Source organism: Euwallacea fornicatus, chromosome 9 (genome assembly GCF_040115645.1).
Source record: "Euwallacea fornicatus isolate EFF26 chromosome 9, ASM4011564v1, whole genome shotgun sequence".
NCBI lineage: Eukaryota > Metazoa > Arthropoda > Insecta > Coleoptera > Curculionidae > Euwallacea > Euwallacea fornicatus.
The window spans coordinates 2555904-2571677 of NC_089549.1; the positions used below are offsets into that span (position 1 = coordinate 2555904).

A 15774-nucleotide genomic window follows, 5' to 3' on the forward strand; every position below is an offset into this window, starting at 1 on the left:
GACGTCAAAATGACTACGCTTGGTATGTATGTCGGGTTCAGGTATCGCTCTTGTCTCCAGATTATGAAATTTGGTCATTGAACTGGAAAATTTCTGGCGACGAAAACGAATTTTTCTTCCAAACATTATGGAATTGGAAGCCAATTGAGCTATTTCGAAGAGTAGCACAGAGTGACAAAGAGAGTTTGCGTAAAAATGATTTGGGGCGATGTATCTAACTCTGCATCTATTCTGCATCACCATCTTTGGTATTTTTCACTCTTCATTTGATCGCCTGCTTGAATTTTCCAATGTTCAGTCACCACATTGTCCACAGGTCTTTGCAGACTACTCTAGAGTGACAGTTAGGCTTATAGGCCTGTAGTCTGCAAGACTGGAGTTTCTCCACATTCTGGAGTAGTAAAAGGTTATTTTCTGCACGCAATTGATAATAGAAATCGAAGTTATTGCCAGTAGAGTTCCTACATCATGGATTGGAACTAAATTGTGTTTACGAAAGTAACGCTGGAAAACAACAAAATTCTTGGTGGTATTCTGGATAACAAAGAGGCTACATACCTGCTCGAAATGGGTGTTCAGCGAACCTGAACTATCAAAAAATATCACCAAAATCATTGCAAATGCAGATGAGCGAGCAACACTTGATTAAATTTGTTGCCATGGCAGCGAAATTGGTCACAACTTGCAGCAAACTCAAAAACACACATTTTTCTACATGAGATCTATCTCTGGTTTATTCATGTCGAATTCAAAATAAACTGGAGAACATGTTTGAAGACTTTCAGCACGCTTTTAGTATTAGATCAGAATATGAATAACGGTGAGTCGTATCTTTTCAAATTGTGATGTGAGCTATATTTTGAGGGTCTAAATCTTCGGAATGGATCAACTCCAAATTTGAATTCCTTTCTCTAACGTATTCGGTTAGTACTTGAAGCCACGGATTTCGAACATCGTTATTGAATATGATTTCACGATTATTTTATTATGAATTTTATCATTTCATAATTTGTATTCTTCTGTATATGCGATAGATAGTTTTATTTTGACTCAGCTCTTTGACAAGCCCTCACAGCTATTCTTATATCTCTCACCGTCCTGAAGCCACGTTCTGCAGCTTCCCATTTATTTCTTCGCCGCATTGCTGTCGGAATGTGTCTTATCGTATACACACGCAGTAGCTTAAAATCCCCATCGGCCATTCTAGTGCTATTAGGTTTTCTAAAACATCCTACTGCGGCTTAAACCGGAGTAAGGACTTATTTATTGACGATCTAAGAGTAAAGCGGATTTTTAACAGAATAAAAATAAAAAATAATCGTAGGCAAGAAGCGAACAGTAACTTCAGAAACAGAATGAATTTAACAGCGATCATTCATTCGATAACGAAATAATTTAAATCAATATCAAATAATTATCATTAGAGAAATTGTTCGAAATGATCGCCCTGATGTTCTACACACAAAAGTATAATATCGCCATGAAGACTGCCGCAGATCTGTCAAATTTCGAGCAGTTGTCTTAGGAGCAGAATTTCTTCTTCGCCTTATTAGTTCTTCTTGAAGGTTTACAGGAGAAGAGTGCACCTTTTTTTTCATAAACTGCCAAGCATAAAAATCTAGAGGTGTTAGATCGGGCCAGCGGGCAGGCCACGCATTTGCTCTTTCACGCCTTACCGATCTCTGTGAGTTTTTTGCTTTGCTCTAGGAAGTCATCGACGACACCCTTAACATGCGCAGAAGTTACGGAAAATCCAGGATTTATTGCTGATTTTCTTCCAGATACGCAGTCACTTGCGAATTTCTTATCGCCCAACTCGGCGATGGGAAGAAACCGAATTTTTCCTTCTATTGCGGCTCCATTACGAGATTTTTCACATGTCCCCTAGAGACAGCTCATCACCTTTTTACATTATTTATATTGTTCTTTCGGCAACAGCTTGAATATGTGATGTGTCGTTTTGCAACTTTCTCCTACTTTATTATCGACAAATTAATAACAAGCCTTTCAATTAACCACATTTTAAATTCAAATTTATCACATATGGGTGACGTAAATGGAAACGTTACAAACATTGGAAATTTCATTGCTATTATTGTTCATTCGGAATATGCAGCATTTTTCTGGGTATATTCAGAATGGTTACGGGTCTAAACTGACCTAGAAATCAACCAAAGTGAATCAAGAACGCGTTTGTTAAGAAACTGATTCAAGTAGTGAGATGTTTCGCTCAATAATAATCGCAACTTATAGTTGACTTAGCTGAGGACCAAATAAAGTATCGCATTGGAATCCGGTCTCTGCAAATCAAACTCAAATCCAAAACAGGTATACGAATGTAAAACACCTTGTTTATTACGACTTCGTGTCATTGTTTTTTACAATAGTCATAAATTTAAATGCATTTTAGAGGAAATGGGAACATTTTTTTTTACCAAAACAACTTTCTCCTAAGCTTAATATTGAACGAAGCATTGGTATAGATTGCGCCTCTTAGCACGACATCGTCGTTAGTGACTTTAACGTTGTGGATGTGGGATGCAATTAACTTACTTTTTTTGTTGGTTTATCTATATTAATAAGGATTAGAGAGTAAGTTTACAGTGCCGATAGTTAAATGATATTTGTTATATTGTGACAGACAATATAGTAGTTAATGATTAGACTCAACCTCGCGACGCGATTGTGGGGTTAGTGTCCAGTGTAATGGACCTAGTCGCAGGTGCAGTTTCTATGCGACAATTTTGCGAAAGCGTCGGGGTCTGCTTCAAAACCAGAAGCGTACGAATCTGTCGGAATAATATTGGAAACATTCATCATAGTTCGTTAATTCAGTAACGAAATCTAGAAAGAAAAAACTAAATTTACGACTGCTCGACCGCCGCTCTGTCCTTTTAAATCTCTCACTTTCTCCCCTTTCCTTTTCAGTTCCTGAAAAGTCCCAGACCAAGAGAAGATTCCCCAACACTTGGCCATCCAGCAGCGGCGGTAGCAGTAACCTCGTTCGACAGTGTTTCATCACAAGATGGCTCTGTCAGTTTGCTAGGCATTATCTCACTACTACCCCTAATACTGTAGGACCAAAACTCGCGAATCACTAAATCTTCGAGATGGTCATGTGAAATCGTATTCCATTGAGCTGCAAAATCTGGCGAAAGATAATTTCTCCCGAAATGAGCGGATCGTTTGGAGAATGGAGGGGAAATAATTTAAATATTCGACTGTGCTCTTCAGCTCAGAGCGTGTTGGCAGTTGTCGAATTTATATTCGAGTTCGTCTGGAACGAATGAGTACCTCCCTCTCAGCACCTAATAGGTGAGTGTTGAGCATATAATTAAATTTTGATATGACATTTTTTTCTGTGCTTTTATGCAAAAAACATCCTATATGGTTCCATAAATGGAGCATCACGGAGGGGTCCGGGATTAAACAGAGGGATATGGTACAGGATCTAAAGAAGCAACATAACAAGTTCATAACTGTCCTGTGAAACTGGTACGACAAAGACTTATAGAGTTTTTGGCGGCTTAAAATTACCTCGATTTCAAGAAGTGCCTATAAGCGACATAGATGCGCAAGGCCCAAAATTGTGTTAAGTCACAGTTCTGAGGCTGGAAACTCCTGTTATTTTGCAAATTGAGCCTTTAATTTGGAAACGAGCACGGGCTTGGCAGGGGGGTATTAAAATAATTAAGATGGGAACCAATGATGGGAACCAATTGCTCGAGAGATGAATTATTTTTAAGGCAGCAGTTTGCTCGAGTTTCGCCTCGCGTGGATCAGCCATCGACAGCCTGGTGCGAGAAGGTACCATTTTCGCAAGTGTTTTGTGTAATTGGGCTTATTATTCACTTAAAAACCAGGACAGAAATATCCATCACAAGGAACAAAAGCGGCACTGATTCTCTAACAGATTGTTTGACTCAATCGGAAAATTTAATAGTGGAAATGAGAGGAGTAGAAGCGACGTTTTCCTCATTCGAATATGGTGACAATAAAAAGATGCTTCTTCCCATATTGATTACTGCTGACCGAAGCACGCGATGCGAAATCGAGTGCGTTAAGACACTTCCGCGGAGGTTAGGTATAATGTTTTTCCTACAAGTACGTGTGTATCGTAAGTTCAAATTAAATATTAACTAACTGTAAAGCTTTACAAGCACACGTGAGGTAAAAGGTTTTACCGCACGCATGCGCGGTTCAACGTTGTTAACGAAAATATTTGACACTGCCAGGTGCCATTTTACTTTACGCGTGGCAAATCGTTACTGTGCGGTAACCTCCTTTTTTCAGGATTACTTAGGAAAATACCCTCAACACGTACTGAAGAATGAGAAACGTAAAATTAACAATATCCTGTAGCCATGTGTTAGAAGGCCATAACGGGCTAGGCTCTGGCCGCTCAGAAAAATAACACATGGGAATTTCCTAATACCAATGTGTGTCTGAGATAACAAAACGATGTTAATTTGGACAACAATCATTCAGTGAAACTTCAAATTCATCGTGTAGTGGGTAATTATGAAAGTGACAAGCCGCAGCATTATGTCTTCGGATCTAGCTGTGAAGCGATGATCGCTCGACGGATTATTCTTTTTTCACTTGTTTAGTCATGGGAATTAGTATACACCACGAGTTGGAAAATGATTTAACGCACTAAGGTGGTTGGCGCCCTCGTCTGCGTCTCGTGCGTAATATTTTACTCTAGCGCGTTAAAGGTCACTTACTATTTACTATACTATTACCACACAAAAATCGTAACGATTAGAAATTATATGACTTAGAAGGACGGTTCTACTAGAAAAGATATTGTATGGAAAAGATGATAAGGAAATCACTATTGGTTCAAGTTTCGGAAGCTCAGATAACATCAATAGAAAGAGAACTACTTCATTAGGGTCGACTTCAGGGTTCAGCATTTGCACACCTTCAAAGTCATGAACCTGATCATTAAGTATACTGGTTCTGTCACTGTCATCTGCCATTGTCAGTCGCCTAATTTGAGCAATGCTCCCATGAAAGGTGGGCTGCGTTAACCCATCGCTGTCAAACTTTGCTTTGGATTTGCAATTGCGAGTTAGTCTATTTTCCAAAAGCGTATTTTTTCAAGAGCCATTATGCATACCTGTAGGCAACTGAAAATTTTTGAAACTAACTCGCGTGTTTATGGGCTATTAATACACTTGTTAGACAACTGTTATTATTAGATGTGTAATTATTAGGAAATTGCTTGCGCGACTTTCTAGTAGTTATATTTGAATTCCATGGAAAATTTTGCTGACATCTAATGTTCCATTCGCCTATACTTAAGTCAAGTAGTTTCTTAAAAAAATATTTAAGCAGATAATAATACATTTTAAATGTTTAGTACCTATAATACATAACAAACTTTTGTTGAAATCGGCCATTAGCAGCTACCTGGCAATATCCGAGATGATTTTCATATTCTTGCAGAGCATTATGCTAACGATTTGAGTAAAATGGAGTGTGTTTAACTCTTATTATGTACAGTTTAAATTAACAGAATATAAATTATGATACATGAAATGTCATCTGAATTTTCTACATGATCTGAAAATTTAAAGAAAATTATGCGTTGTCATAAGAGGAATTAAGTAAGTTGTCGCAACATGTTTTTGAGCCTCCCTGTATACATGAAGATTGGTTTGAAAAATGGGCTGAATTGAACTAACAAGTGGAAACATTTTCCGAAGCACTTAAGTATTCTTGAATATATCCCAACGTTTTCGGCTACGCTCTACTTGGAGGGTATCTCCTCTGGCTAAAAAAAGCATTGATGCTAGAGTAACTGAAAAGGGAAAATAGGGCTCATGCTGAAACCTGGATAACTCGCTGTGAAGGGGAAAAATCAAAATTTCTTGACTGTAATGATAATCGCTTCCTCCTAAAACTGGTGAGAAGAAATGAAACCTCATTTTAAGCTTAACGAGGGGTCATCAAGCGATTGCCTCCATGCCTATAGGTGTAGTTTAAAAAGTTTTAAAACTCTTAAAGGTTCATTTTTTTAGCGAGTACTTTTTTGGGAGAAAATTTGAAAAAACTACAGCAGTGCGGAGCGCTAAAGAGTATATATTTTCCTCCCTTATTTATTTCAAAAATCTTTTTCGCGGGATTTAATTTCCATCTTGATTCCCATAGCCCCGAAAGTTGAAGCTACTTCTGGATCAATTACTGTTTACCGCAACTTCCTAAGTAATATCCTTAAGAGGCTACGATTGGTTCATTAATTTATTACGATTGTGCCGGCTAATCTAAATTGGCTCTTTCATACCACAAGCACAGAAGATACCATCTGGTTCGCTCCTGCAAAGACTTCCGACAGCAGTTTGTCGTAAAGTATACCGCAGACTTAACAATGCTGCAAGAAGTAGGTCGATGGCCCACTTCGCCCTACTCGGCTCCGGGTTCCCCCACGGTGAGCGGTGGTACGGCGGGTACCGCGGGTACCACCGACCGACCGACCGACCGACTCTTCCTGTTTCGATCGCCGTTGGCTCGCAGGACGAATTGTTGCAGAAATACTCTCACTTCTGCCGCATTTCTAAGCTTTGCTCGTTTAACGGAATATGGAAATTGCAAGCTTATGACTCATTATTTTGAGTTGGCGCAATGAGTAATTTGCTTTGATGACGGCCACTGTTAGGTAAAAATTATGTCTACTTCGAAGAATTCTTCATGTTTGCTTATTGCGTTTTTGTAGGCGTTAACCATTGAACGCCTCAAAATTAACGCAAACTTTAGTGGTACTGTTAATTTTTTCCCTCGGAAGTCTGATTAGTCTGCGTTGATTATCTATCATTCCTTCATATCATAACCAGGGCTGGCGCCCTGGGCGAAATTTCCAATCACCGCCCCCCTACCTCTAAGAAAAAACGCCGACAAGGAAAGCCCGTCGCTCTTCCTGATCTGCCGCCATGGGCCCAACCTACTCCCTCCCCTTTATAGTAACGATACTGACCGCAACGTGATCTTTACATCATATTACAAAGTGGCCAACACAAGGATGGCCAGCCGGGGATCTCGTAAATGGTAATGGATACGGATTTGGTTAGAGGGGTGCGTATTCAATGGAGCAGCCTCATCATGGTGCGAACAATCTACAAAATGATTTTTTTAAGCTATTTACAAAAAAAAACGAAATTTTCGAATTTTTAAAACATGTTTTTTCGAGTTCTTTTCAAGAGATACGCGAAAACGAACAGGACTTTTCTGTTACAGTTTTTTCTAAGCTTCGGCATGACAGTCTTGTTTACATTCCTTGATATCTCGTTTGCTAGGAATAGGCATGAACTTTTTTCCTGAGTACAGCCCTGGAAATTCTTTTCATCACCGTAAATTAACATTTAAATAACAATTAAAATAACACGTGGTTACTGGTCACAGTGCTCGCTGGGTTGGGGCGCAGGGACAGCTCGAGATATATCTAATTGAATTATTTGGCAAAGGGAAAATATTGATTACGTATATAAAACAATATTTGATAGAAACTTATTTAATTTGCTCCCCAAGGCATTGATATGTGGTTAGTGTTTTACTTCATTACGCAGGTGATTATATACATTAATGCACATACCTTCTGGCCCGTTACGGACCTGTTTCAGTCTAGATTGTGGCGTTCAACTCATTTTATTTCTATAGTCCTAATTGCGTCTATTTTGCCTCATTTTAAATTGATGATCATTGTGCTTTATACAGTGTGTCTACTCAAGTCGGAATCATACGGGAAAAAATTGAAATATGCAATTAATGCACAAAAATTATTTTTTTTTGTTAATAGAAAAGCAAAGAGTTAACAATTTGCTTAACTATGTACGATTATTTATTATACTGTCCTGCGCTTTCAAAACATTAAATCGGTCTTTTGTCAAATTTACGTAATATTTTCGTTATTATATCCGGAGCAGTTTCCTGACATCCTTCCGAAATAGTCCTCTTCAAATGGTTGACATCTTTAAACGGCCCGTGCTGGTAGACTTTCTGTTTTAAATCATCCCATAAAAAATAATCCATATGGGTTAAGTCAGGAGATCCAGCGGGCCGAAGAATACTTGAATGTCCGTGAGCTACTTTCCCACTGAGAATATTCTCTAACAGCCAACGCACTGTGGCACGAGGCATCGTCATGTGGGAACCAAATTTCCCTCAAGGGTTAAATATTCTTCTTACACATGTAAAACTTCATTTTCAAAGAGGGATTTCACGCAAAGATCAAGAAGACGAGGAGTATTTTAGGAAGGGGAGGAGGGGGGCACTTCGTGATTGCCAGCTATAGATTTGATGTGGCACAAAGAGGAGGCGAATAAAAAAAAAGTATAACGGAACTTCATGATATTTTATCAAATTCAGCTGCGGACTGTTGTGGGACAACCAACTGATAATGCCTGCAATGGGCAAGTTGCGATGAGGTACAATATTAAAAGAATCACCTGTAGCAGTAAACTTGGAGTCATCCGTAAGCACTACCAGGGTGATGTTAAGTCTAACGATAAGCGGGAATTCGTTATGGCAAAGGAGAAAGAGAAGTCAAGGTAAAGGTTAGATCTCTTACGCTTTCTAATGTTACATCCCCCCTCCCTTCTCGTTTTATCATTATGTGGTTTAACGGTGTAAATGGAAAACGAAGAAAGCTTGTGAAGCTTTAAAGGGAATTCTGATTTTTTCTGCTGTGTTCAATTCACAGAGTCCCTAGACTCTCTAGGATTCTACCGATAACGTTATCCTATAACGTTCACGAAATTTTGCAGAGATTGAAACTTACCTCATAAACGTTCTCATCAGGAGATATTCCTTGAATTTCTCCTGCAAAGCTCTGGTTCTCAGTGCTTCCAGAATTTTATCGAGATAAATTAATCCACAACTGGAATTTCGCGTGTTGCCTACAGAAAACTCTTCATTGACCTATTGAGGGCATTTTTTGAGGATTTTTTTACACAGGATGTTTTTTAATGGATGGTAAAAAATTAAATGTGTGAATCATGGGGTTATTTTAAGATAAAAACTTCATATAAAGGTTGGTCCTAAATTGTTTCCAATTTTATTCATAAGATGGTGAAGGTAAATTTTTTTTTTAGATTTTAGTTTATTTCTCTTTGTTTGTAAGGATGATTAACTCAAAATTGGTAGCAATAATCATTTTAGTATTACGAATAAACTGAAATAACAATTATTTAAAACACCCCAGAGAGCTTCACCTTTTTCGTGGTCGCTTTCATTATTTTACATTCGAATTTTTTTATGACATTTTTATATTTTATTAACTAATTTCACTTAATCCCTTACGCCTTTTACTAACTTTTTGCCTGTTCAGTTTTTTTTATCAGGAACAATAATTAAAGAGCTATTTGCAAAAGTATCTAACCATGTTCGCCCCGATTGGCCTAAGGATATGCTAAAACGGTAAAGTAGTAAAATTATAAAATATTGTTAATGCTTCTGAAACTATTAGAAATACATCTGGAATTTTTCATAAACTCCGGCAGTCCATGCGGCAGAAGGGTTGAATCCAGTATTTTGGTAGGAGGAGGGCGGTTTCAGCAATTACTTTTATTATAATCCAAATTAGTAGTTTTAGTTTTTGCAAATATCTCTTGAAGTATTATTCCTGATTAAAAAAAACTGAAGAGGCGAAAAAGACATGAGAGATTAAATTACGTTAATGAATTAAATTCAAAAATATCGCAAAAATAGTTCTGATGTGATTTATTGAGAGCGATCACGAAAAAAGTAACGCCCTGTAAAGAATTTTAAATAGTTGTTATTTAAGTTTGGTCGTAATGCTGAAATGTTGCTGCCAGTTTTGGGTTAATTATTTTCAGACATAACAGCGAAATGAATGAAAATCGACTAAAAAAAAACACCCTGTAAAAAAGGGAAATTTAGGACATACCTATAATCTATGAAGTTTTTACCTTAAAATAAGCTCATGATTCGCTCATTTCGTTTTTCGCCATCTGTTGTGAAGCACCCTGTAGCGTCATTCGCAGCCAAATTTTCATAGACATTTTTGGAAAATTTGAGTCGAGCTGCGACAGATCGTGACTTATTTAACAAAGACGAGTGACGTTAATGTTCCGATATGAAACATCGAAATAAAGCTTAAGATCGCAGTTGAGCCGACTCCTACACCGACAGCAAACCTCAATGCTCGTCAGGCTCGACGAACACTCACAGTGGATATGTACATCCGATGAATCTCACTTAATTTTAATAACCCTTTTTCGGTCATCTCCGCAAACCAGACCAGTTCAAAGCAAAGAACAACAACAAAGAGAGAAAATGCACAAATTTGATACGATCTCGTGAGACCACAAGAACCAGAAGCTGTTAATACCTGATGGCATGTATTCTGGCGGAAAAAGTAGGTCAACGGATCTGTTATACTGCCGCTAACATATAAAGCTATAGATACTCTTTTTTAAAAATTACTCGATTCATGTAAAAACATGAGCAAGCAGATCAAACAATGATGGTGCCAATGTAGCATCATTGTCCCACCATTCGACTCATTAACCGATTTAATGTTAAACTGAGGATGGACTTATGTATTGATTAAGGCGATAATGTGCTTCGTAATGTGTCTTCACCGGCAGGTGTTAGAAGAACCTAGCAATTAATTACAATTTCATGATTAATCAGCGTTAGCTAAAAGTCTTAAAAAAATATATTCGACTGGTCATATTATCGGTACGTATACGCATCCAAGTTAATTGTGTCGTTTACCTAACTGTAAATCACTAATGGCCAACATATACAACTGAAGTGTGTAGGATAAAGGCAAAGAAGTCGGAGATATTTATCAAACCGCAATTGTATTTTATTTGTATGACCTAAAAGAGATTCTGTGTCTTAGGCCAAGTATTTATTCATTGTCAATCCTTCGAGAATTTTTGGCCTAAAAACTCCACTACGTGAACACACTTGCGCTGATTCAAACAGAAGTATCGAACAGTTCATTGTATTCTAACTGGCAACATTTGAAGCCCATTAAACAATTTGTTCATCCGAGGTTAACAATGCGATGACGAAAAAATGTCTCCGATGGTCGGTGATGGTCTAATAACTCGCAGGTTCAGTTAGGTAGCAGTTTTAATTAAAGCACTGACGAGTCAACAATTCTTTGTTCCTTCATTGTTTCTTTACACTTGTTTGAGTAATGTTGATTAAATAGATAGCCGCGATATTGCGGTATTATACGCCATGTCCTACTTGTAGCATCTGTTTATCATCTCCTGTCTATCGGTTTCTAATTGCTCCTGCCTTTATAACACATTCAACGGTTTTTTCGGTTCAAGTCGATAATTGTGAACCTTGATACATGCTAAACAACTGCAAAGAGTTGCATTAAAGATGCGAGAAATTACTGAAATGGGTGGAGGGGGAGGGGGGGAGGGGAGGGTGAGGGGGAGGAGGGGAGGGGCTACGCGGAGGGGAGGAGAGGTGGGGGAGGGGGAGGGGAGAGTAACGGGAGAGATTCAGGCAGAGCTCCGGTAACATCCAGGGAATTTTCCGCGTTCCGCGAAGGGAGGGAGGGTCACATAGGCAAATTCAAGTACCCAAACTCACTAAACTAAAGAAACGAAAATCTTTCAAATGTTGTGGCCGCTCACAAATGGTGGCTCTGTACGAGTTTTTGATCGTCCCGACAGCTAGAAAATGCCAACGTGTTGATACTTGATGATTTGCAGTTATTTTCGTTGAAAATTAGTGTCAGAATGACTTTGCGGAATACTTAATGTTGTTGCGCATGGGGGGTTTAATTGACAATAATGAAAATTTTCAGAAATGCAAAATTTAACTGCAAAACCGCTGGAAGCAACTTTTCATTTTCCGCGATTTTTGGTCTTTTTTATCTAACTTCGTTTCATTATTGCACTTAATTATTGCTTCGCAGTCTAGTTTGCCCTCCTCTCGGCAACGTCTCGTTACTTGAAAATTTGATATCGTTCTTTAAAATCTAAGGCGACGTTGTCAGTTATCTATTTATTTCAATTAAAATCCGAAAATTTGGACAGTAATTTGGATTTAAATCCCCAAGAAGCGATGTGGAGGGGAGTTAAGGGAGGATTGAGCAAATAAAAGAGGTGAAAATATAATATTGTAAAAATAAGAAACGCACTTTATTTACTACCAATTTTGGACCCCTGGTCTAAAGCTTTGCTTGAAAACAACATTCTTAATTTTTTTCCCGTAACGTCTTTTCAGTCCCATCCTTCTTCCGGATGAAAAGCAAAAATCAACTAGCAAAGGCTCTTTTTTCAACTTTAATTAGATTTTAAAAGTCTATTTTAAAGCTCGATTAATATTGCCAGGAGGCTCTAGAAAGTACTTACTTCATGCTACTGATAACGGAATATTCCATTCTGCAATGGCCCAACCGTTAATGATCGGAGAACCTAAATTAAACTAAAAAATCACCTGGTTCTATCTCCTTTTACTTTTAATTCATCGTTTACTCAGTTTCGCCGATTTATGCAAAAACACCCAATTCTGCTCAAGGTTCTAATTTTCGTTATTTTTTTTATATTTCTAGAGACATTATGTTTCACTTCGCCATTTCGTCAGGACATCCAGCTATTTCGGTTCGCATTCCGAAAAATTGAAATAGTTGCATAGTTAAACAATGTCCATTATTAAACTATGGAGGTTCTAAATAAACTCAAGTATGCCGTGCGATCCAAATCGGCGATGAACGTGTTGGGACCGTGAAAGCGGTAAGATATACCGAGACTGCAAAGCTTTAGAACTCAAATCCGGTTTAAAAATTGTGTTGTTTTTTACTTTTTTCCCGGGAAATGTGAAAAATTGTGGAAAAGTTTGGATTTTTTTCGAAAAATGGAACACTCTATTCTAAACCTTACCCAGTAGTTTTTAAACCATTCGAAAGTTATCGTGAAAATAAAACCTCTGCAGGACACTTCGTTGCTGTAGTAATTTGGCGTCACTAGTTTCTGAGTTATTTAAGGAAATCGTATAGTCTTTTTGCATTCGCGAAGATACTTTAAACACTTTACCTATTTAGCGATCTCAGCCGCTCTTACGGTTTCCAAGATCCCGATAGAAACGCCACCAATTTGGGCCACGACGCCATCGCTAAACCAGTGAGGATACATTCGGAAAACCTAGTGATAACAACCTGAACTCTCGGTGAAGAACTTTTTGTTACTTATGCGTCATAATTGACGATTATGCTGCAGCGTTCTATAATCGGTCTTTAAGATCGTGTATCGCCAATATTCGGTATAAAATTTAGGCAAGTCTAAGCACTTACATAAACCTACAAACCCACATTTTTAAACCATCGACAATGTTTCTAGACGCCTAAAGGTGTCAGTTAGTTGCAAAATTACTTGCAATAAAAATACTGTAATCGGTGATCATTAAAAAAACTCCCAATAGCAGGTGAACCGTAAACGTAGGGCGCTGATTAAGCAATTTTCCATGAAACATCTGACTAACAGATAAATTGATCTCGGACATGCCTCGCATATTTTAACGCCTGCTTGAAGGGTGTGTATAAGGGCCTATAGGTATAGGCCCTTGCTTCTTGCCGAGGACTCCGCTTCAAAGGCCTCTTAGTCTGTTATATGAGTATTATAAAAGGCTAATGATCACATAAAATATAAATTGCACACTGACGTACGTGTCTAAATGGCCAATATGCCGTAATGGTATTCAGGTTTGGTCGTACTTGAACTGGCCTGAATAACCGCCAAAAATTGAAGGAAATTTTACTTAAATGGTTGGTAGGGTGAACATCAGAATTCTTCCGACTCCATCCTAATTATCAGAATAGGACTCTTTGAAAGGGGAATTTTTCTTTGTTGCAACGTAATGTGTTATTGCATTGCTATCAGTCCGTGTTCCATGACATCCGCATTGCAAGAAGAAAATTTGTTCTCATTTTTAGAACAATATAATATGAACTTGCTTTAATTGTCAGGCGATATTTAATGACTTCAATTTAATGAGAAGAACCTGCAGAATTAATCTTGGAACAATTTTTTGCAATTAGTATACTTTCCCTGCAATAAGCCATTAATGAACTAATCTCATCAGGTGACTAAGCATTCTTTGCGCGGAAAATGGTGGTACTAATGTCCCATTTATTTGTCATATTTACATAGTCCTCTTTTCATTATCGTCAATTAAATCGAAAAAGCCAACCTCGCAAGAAAACATCAATTTACGTCCAAGCCCATACCAATCTCGCGCCATAGGAAATCTCAGCAAGTTGTCGTCCTTCACCCACTGCCAAGGCAAGTCATTGCACCTTTTAACAATACCACTTTGTTCATCAATCAAATTATTGTTTAAAAAGGGGTTATCGATCGAAGTTAAAATAATTACTCACCTGAAACAAGTATAATCCTAAATAATTGTTAAATATATAGGTCACTGTTTTGTGCTATCCATCCGCTAGTTTGCACTGCTAGAACACTTCCGTTTGTTGTTGGTTATTGTCCTTTTATATTTACTAACTGTGAGTTAAAAATATTGTCCGAGTTCAGCTGAGTCCACTTTATTTAATAATGTAGATTTTCTTAAATAGCAAAATATCCGTAAAAATTAGGTCCGGTAAAAAACCAAAGTCTCCGATAATATCTCCGTCAGACACCACTTTATGTTTCCAACGCCATATACTACTTCCAAAGTGGGTTACGGTGTCAAGAAACAATTTAGTGTCCTTAATTCCTCGTTAGTTGCACCACTTTGCGCAAAGGTGATCTCTAGTGCCGGAATTACACCCGATGCAAACCACCCTTCAGATAAGCGGCACACCCTCTCGCAGGATAAATACGACAACCACCCCCGCTGGCTAAACAGCACAAATAAATCAGTCCGACGTAGTCAAATCAGGTGAGCGCGCGGGCCTCTCGGTCCAATAATCGCGGAGTCCGCCTCCCGAAGAAGTCGGGGGTGTGATATTCGTAAAGGGGTTGAAATTTCGGCACTTAACGACCCCGGAGCGTTCTCTCGGTAACATGAGAGCCAAGACTGGACATCGAGGACCCTACCAAAGAACGCCGAATCCGGCGACCCCCACCTTCTGAAGAGTAACTGTACCTGTTGTAGATTTACACCGAGCTAACCTACTTCTTCGCAGAGGGGCCGACCGATGGCTGATGGTTGTGCTCTTCAAGATGAGATTTTGGTGTGCTAATGGTGGCGTTCTTATTTTTGTACAGGTTTATTCAAATCGGATACAAATTTGGGTGTTACCTTGCGTGTATGCATACGCACCGCTTGGCGTTGATCAACGGACGACCCGAGATGAAGACTTGTTTTTTGATGCTCCGCTTATGGGATGCTAATTTGGAAACGGAAGTCGGAGTTCATGCGACATAGTTAAGTTACAAAATTGAAATTAAATAGAAGATTTGAGTTTGAAGTTTTTACCGTTTTCGCAGAAGTAGATACAACACATATACCTACTGATACGCGTAAAGTAGAAAATTATAAAATGGAAATTTGTAAGAAAATGCAACGTTGCAATCTAACACGACGTGGTTCTTTGAACCGTCAGTTTTCACGGAGGGCGGTACTATATGGAATACCCACAAGATGGCTATTACTGCTTGAAAGACTGTTACTGTTTACCTTAGTTAAATATCGTCAAAAACAACAAAGATATTTGAATGTAGGCTAAATAGATGCTGTCACGAAGGTTAGATTACGAGTTTGTTTGAGATATCCCTAAATCTAGGGGTACGTCAGTGGTACATATACGTGCAAATTCCCTAAATCCAGGGAAAA

At 38.4% G+C, this 15774-nt stretch overlaps 1 protein-coding gene across 1 annotated transcript in view; it reads right to left on the reverse strand.

Annotated features, from left to right (window-relative positions):
* Positions 1 to 14614, reverse strand: part of LOC136340953 (ichor-like) — a 32266-nt gene extending 17652 nt beyond the window's left edge. The window contains exon 1 of the mRNA XM_066285452.1: positions 14372 to 14614. The gene's annotated coding sequence lies outside the window, so the exon portion shown is untranslated. The remainder of the gene's footprint in view (positions 1 to 14371) is intronic.
* Between the last annotated feature and the right edge of the window lie 1160 nt (positions 14615 to 15774).